The sequence below is a fragment of the Stenella coeruleoalba genome (genome assembly GCF_951394435.1).
Source record: "Stenella coeruleoalba genome assembly, chromosome: 1".
Lineage (NCBI taxonomy): Eukaryota > Metazoa > Chordata > Mammalia > Artiodactyla > Delphinidae > Stenella > Stenella coeruleoalba.
In genome coordinates, this window is record NC_137169.1 from 115,211,212 (window position 1) to 115,216,928 (window position 5,717).

Sequence of the window (5,717 nt, forward strand, 5' to 3'; positions counted from 1 at the left end):
GTGGTCTCTCGCGGGCCCTGAATTGTTGGTGTTTCTCAGGGATCCCCCTTGGCATCTCTAACCACTCTGCTCTCCCTTCCTCGGCTGTTTCAACCACTCCCACAGATTCCCCTCACCTCTGCCCTGTACAACCAACACTTACAGGCTCCCTCTACCTGGAGAGTCTAGTTTTAACGTGTTCAGACTGATATCCTCTCTACTCAGAAGGGAGTCTCTCCTGTGCTTCCCCTCTTGTTCCCAGCATCACCGTCCATTCAGTGCCCAGGCTGGAAACCTTAGAGTCGCCCTCGGTTTCTCTCTTGCCGCTCATGCAGCGGGTCACTGGGTCTTATCAATTCTGCCTTTGTGGGCTTCTCTCCAACTCCTTTGAGGCTGCCCTAGTTCTCTTTCACCTGAAGTGCTGCAATGATCTCCTGTCTTCCCACCCCCAGCCTCGCCTCCCTCACCTCCACCCCCTCAGCTGCCACAGTGCCTTTCAACAACACAATTACATCCCATCGCTCTGGCTTTCAATCCTTCAAGGAGTTCCACAGCTTCTGTAGTAAAACCCAAACTTCTAGACATGGCATTCAGAACCCTTCACCATCTGATGCCACCTTGATTTCCAAAGCCTCTCCTTTTGGTACTTTTCCCTATGGACCCCATCTTCTAGCCATATAGAATTGCCACTGGCTCTTCAAATGCAGTCTGCACCCCACTTGCACGGCCCCATGCTTTTACCAAGCAGGTCTCTCTGCCTAAAATGCCCTCATTACTCTCTGTACGTTCCTGGGACGCTTTGCCACATCATCGATATAGCACGCCTCTGTCCTTGAGAGATGGTGAGCTCCTCGAAGGCAGAGACTACACCTTAGTTCTCTTGTCAAGCTGGTGCCTTTGAATTTAACCTAATTGATTCGTATAGAGGAAAGACTTAGACATGAAATCCCTGGTCTGATTCCAGGCTAGGGATGCCAACCAACTGCGTCTGGGCCGTCATTTACCCCACCTCCTGCCCTTAACAGATATCACTGATTCATCACAGTACTTTTTTCCTCACTGAACCTCAGAATCTTTCCCAGCATGGTGATACAGAGAGCCGTTTTCCATCCAATGCAGTTAGCCTCACAAATGAAACCTATTTGTTATCCTGGCAGGTCTGGGTCACAGCCAAAGTTCCCTATCTATCCTTCTTTCCCACTATTTGCCATCCAGATCTGTGCCATCTACTTGCTATGGGAACTTCAGTCAATCTCTTCATCTCTCTAGGGCTCAGTTTCCTCACCTAAGGAGGCAATAAAACCTTCCATTGTTTGGTTGGGATTACAGGAGATAAAAGTATGTGAAATCTGTAAGGCCTGTATGCAAATATAAGATATTATTATTAGCCTACTTTGCAGATGAAAGAAAAATACCTAGCAAATTAGAGAAACCAAGGCTCCGAGAGGTAAAGTAACTTGCTGATGTTTATTTAACGGCAAAGCCGGACCCTCTGTCTCCAAGTCCCGTGGACCTTCAGTCATGCTGCCTCTCCACACCCACGTGGGCTCGGTGACGCTCCAGCTACCTCCTGCCTTATTTGTCCTTTCTCCAGGGTAACAGTGATTCATGCGGTAGGACTTACTACAGCCCTGGAATTGGAGGAGGCTTCCAGCCCACCTCCTTCATCCTACCTCCCTGTAATTCCATCATAATTCCCAAGGTGAAGCTCCCTCCAAAACCCATTCAACCTGCCGAGAGGTAGGAAAGGTGTTTAGCGAGGGATGACACACAGAACTCAGTTCCTACATCATGCTTGTTGGCCCCTTGCCCTCCTGCTTCCCCTTGGGGGCTCCAGCCAGCTGGCAGGCTGCTCAAAGCCCAGGATGAGGGGTAAAACACGGAGAGGTTTGGGATCGTAACTCTGAAAAGAGAGGGCGTTGGAGTTCGGTTAAGCTCCTTCGTCCCCTGAAATTGTTTCCCTCTCATAGGGGGCAAATGAAAGTCCCAGGCTCTACTAAAATCTGTAAGGACTGCAAAGCGTGGCCAGGGGGAAGTCAGGCTTGGGACTGGAGAGAAACAAGAACTGAGCGCTCTCCTGGTGTGCAGCCTGCAGATGTGCAGGAAGTTGTCGAGAAAGGCGTGCTGACCCTTGTTATTGGCCAGGGGATGAGTGACGGCTCGAAGGTACCCTCATCAGCTGTGGAGTACCTCAGGAAACAAGGCATTGATGTGCGGGTCCTCCAGACAGAGCAGGCACTGAAGGAGGATAATGCTTTGGTTACCCAAGGCATCAGGGTGGGAGGGGTCTTCCATTCCACCTGCTGATGGAGCCTTAAGAGAATAACTCACTAAGAAATGATACAAAAAAAAATTTTAATTTTTTAAAGAGCCCAGGATGGCCAGGCCCCAGAAGATAAGGTTTTTGGGGTGGAGGCCAGGGAGCCACTGAGCTGTCACCAGATCTGCCACCAGAATCTGAGAAACCAGAGAGAGGCCAACCTGATGGGACCGGTTCCTTAGGGTCCTGGAACCAGTGGGGCTCCCCACCTGAGAGAAGAGAGGGAGGCTGACCTACCTCCCGGCTGAAGCCCCCTTCTCTATACCTTTTCTCGCCTGTGATCTTAGAAGCTGTGTGGCTGTGATAAGGGAGGCCTTGGACCTAGTCAGTGGAGGGTCCAAGAGGCAGGGTAGGTGGCGGGGAGGCAGGAGAGTTACCCCCTCCTGTCAACGATTCTCCTGTCAATCAGGAGAATCATTTCTGAACTGCTTCCTAGCCTGTGTTTTGTTCATCTTTGTGACCTCCTCAGTGCCTAGTATAGAGCTTTGTCTAAGTATTTCTTGGCTTAAAAGAGCCCATAGGATTGATAATGTACATTTCTTTTCCCTCCCTCAGTCTCCCTTTTTGGTATGTGACCTGCTTCATCCTTGGGAAGTCCTTCCTCCGAGCTTCCCATTAAAGCGTCAACCTTCAGACAGCTGCGCGCACTGACTCGGTCTCTCCATCCGCCTTCGCTCCAGGCTGAAGAGCTGTTTCCCTCAGCTCTCTAGTTTCTCTCTCTCTAGTTCTCTCTCTAGTTTCCCTCAGCTCTCACTCCACACTGCCCTCAGCCCACTGCCATCAACACTCTCGTGTCTCTCTCTCATGAGTGGCCAGGTGGGGGAGGGCCCACAGTGGGTACTCAGTGCTTAGCACGGAGCCTCAATGCCAGAAACCCAGAGCCTTCTGCAGGAGGCAGATCCATCTTTCATCATGGGAAAGGAGAGAGGCGGAAGACTCCAGACCTGGACCCCAAACTGGTCCAGAGTCGGGCAACTGTGGATAGAGCTTCTCCCTGGACCGACCAGGTCCTCCTGGGAAGCCCAGTGCTTCCTGGAGCCCACGTGACCAAAGACAAGAGGACTGAGCTTGGGAGAAAGAAAAGTAGGAAAAGAAAGATGGAGGCGAAGTGGAGGGATCCCAACTCGTAAGCCCCTAGAATGACAGGTGGGACAGAGTATGTAATAAGCTGGCCTCTCCAGCACCAGCATTCTCGGTCCTCCACCCACCCCTCACACACAGCCTCTGCCGCCAGCTACACTAAGCTTCTCCCAGTGCTTGAACAGGCCATGCCTTCTCTTACCAACAGTTCTTGGCAAACAGTGGGGCCTCTTCCGTGAAGCACTCTTCCCCTCCCCACTCCACCTGGTCGATCTCTACCCTTCCTCCAAGCCTCGCCTTAGATGTCACTTTCTCTGAGAAGCCCTTCCAGACGCCCACAGCCCCAGTGTGAGCTGCTGCCCCTCTGTGTCCCCACGTGCTGCGGACTTCCCCACCTCAGCCCTTGTGCTGGGTTTCCACGTACCACGTCATCCTATCCTCCCTGAGAGGTGGGTAATGCCATTGCCTTCATGTGAATGTGTGGAAACCAGACTCAGAAAGGTTAGTTGACTTGTCCAGAAGGACCACGAGTAAGGAAGAGGTGACTGCAAGTTGAACCCAGGCCCACTTAAACTGCACTTTTCATCTGGCCACCATATCATCATGGCATGTCGGCGCTGGGAGGCCCGCATGTCTCCTGTTCAACCCCTTCATTTCACTAAAGAGGAAGCCAAGGTTTAGAAAAGTTGAGTAACTTTTCCACAATCACACAGCCGGCTTATAGCACCAGAATCAGAGCAATAACCCTGACTTTCTTCTTCATCCCAAAGCTCTCTCTTCCTACCAGATCTTTTCTTAACCCTGGGGTCCTGAAGGGCCAACCTGGGAGCATTATCCACTGAGCTCTTCCCCTCCAACCAAAGCCCCAGCCTAGGGGTGTCCAGTGTGCGCCTCCCATCAGCAGGCCTCAGGAATCTCCTTGCCCCACAGCAGCTGGCCCAGAAATATGACAACAAGAAGAGCTAGAAGAAACAGCAGATAGCGGGCCCGTTGGGAAGGGGCAGATTCAATGATGTTCTCTGCTAGGGGCTGTGGAAATGATCAAGGGAGTTATCTGAGACAGCTGGAAGTCCATGGCCCACAGGGGCCCTGAGCCCCTTTGGAAATGTCTCCTAGGCCACCCAACCTCTGTTCAATAGGCGGCTAAGCTGGGCCTCTCTTTCTCATCGGGGGAGTGAGTCTTCCACCTCTTTCCATCCTTCCCCTTTGCCTGCTAATCCCTTATACCCAGGAAATGCTTCCTGCTAAGTCAAAACTTACTTGCTGCTGCCTAAGGAATTTGTTCTTATTTTTACCCTTGGTGGAGATGGACACCCATAGGCACCCTGTGCTTCTGATGCATATTCAGGGAATTGAGCCACCTTCCCCGACAGGGGTCCTCGCCACTCCCTTTCCTTCTCAGGTTCCACATTTGAAGAGCAACCTCTGACCCTCACATAGAGAAGCCTGGCGTGGGGGGGCGGGGGGGGGGCGGGTCTACTGTCACCCTGGGAGGGAATCTCTCTGCCCTTCCCCGACTTTCCACTTATTCCTTATCCACATTTCTCCTTTGACTAGAAGGATGGGGGCAGGGGTGGCCCAACGACACTGACTAGATGCAGAACTAGATTCAGAGGTGGCTGTCTCACTGTCCCCCCCACCCCCCCGAGCCTGAGTGCAGCTGGAGGGGTTGAAATTGTCCTTTGGCCAGGCCTCCTTCTCCAACAGGGGACATTTGGAAGGGCACTTGGAGTCAGAAGAATACACCAGAGGATAAGGGCTGGGAGAGGAGTGTTCCTGCGTGGAGGAAGACAGATGGATGACGCAGCTTCAGCAGAATCTGGCAGCCAGCGGGGGAGCATGCTAGGTGAGCAGTGGGGTTAAGGCATAGAAGGGTCCTGCAGGGGGCTTTGCAATTCTGATGTAAGGGAAACATCATGGAGATCGGCATTCGATAACATTTGCAGATGAGCAAACCAACATCAGCTTAGTTCTCCATCTAATGGGGTTTCTGCACCTGTGACCCCATCAACCACCCCGGGTCCCAGCACACCATCGCGCAAGCAGCCCTCAAATCCTCGGGGTCCTGGTCCTGGTAAGCCCTCCATCTCTTCCCTTTTTTTTTTTTTTTTTTAATCTTTTATTATTATCTCTTCCCTTTTTAGGGTACCTGCTCCAGGCTTCCAGAAGATGTCCCAGACCAGAATAGTAGGAGAGGCGTAGACCTGCCCTATAGATCCTTATACAGACATAGGATATTAACAGGGAAGGTCAGAGCCGGGTGTTGTGAAGGACTTATAATCAACAGAGATCTCAAACTCCAAACCCTGGCCAAGAAGGCCATGGGGCTCCTCTCTCC

General features: G+C 52.0%; 1 pseudogene across 1 annotated transcript; it reads left to right on the plus strand.

The window, feature by feature from the left end:
- The first annotated feature begins 1,844 nt into the window (after nt 1-1,844).
- On the plus strand, nt 1,845-2,286 carry LOC307199014 (mth938 domain-containing protein-like; annotated as a pseudogene). Its single transcript has 2 exons — nt 1,845-1,851; nt 1,915-2,286. The product of its transcript is annotated as a mth938 domain-containing protein-like (transcript).
- Nucleotides 2,287-5,717: the final 3,431 nt, after the last annotated feature.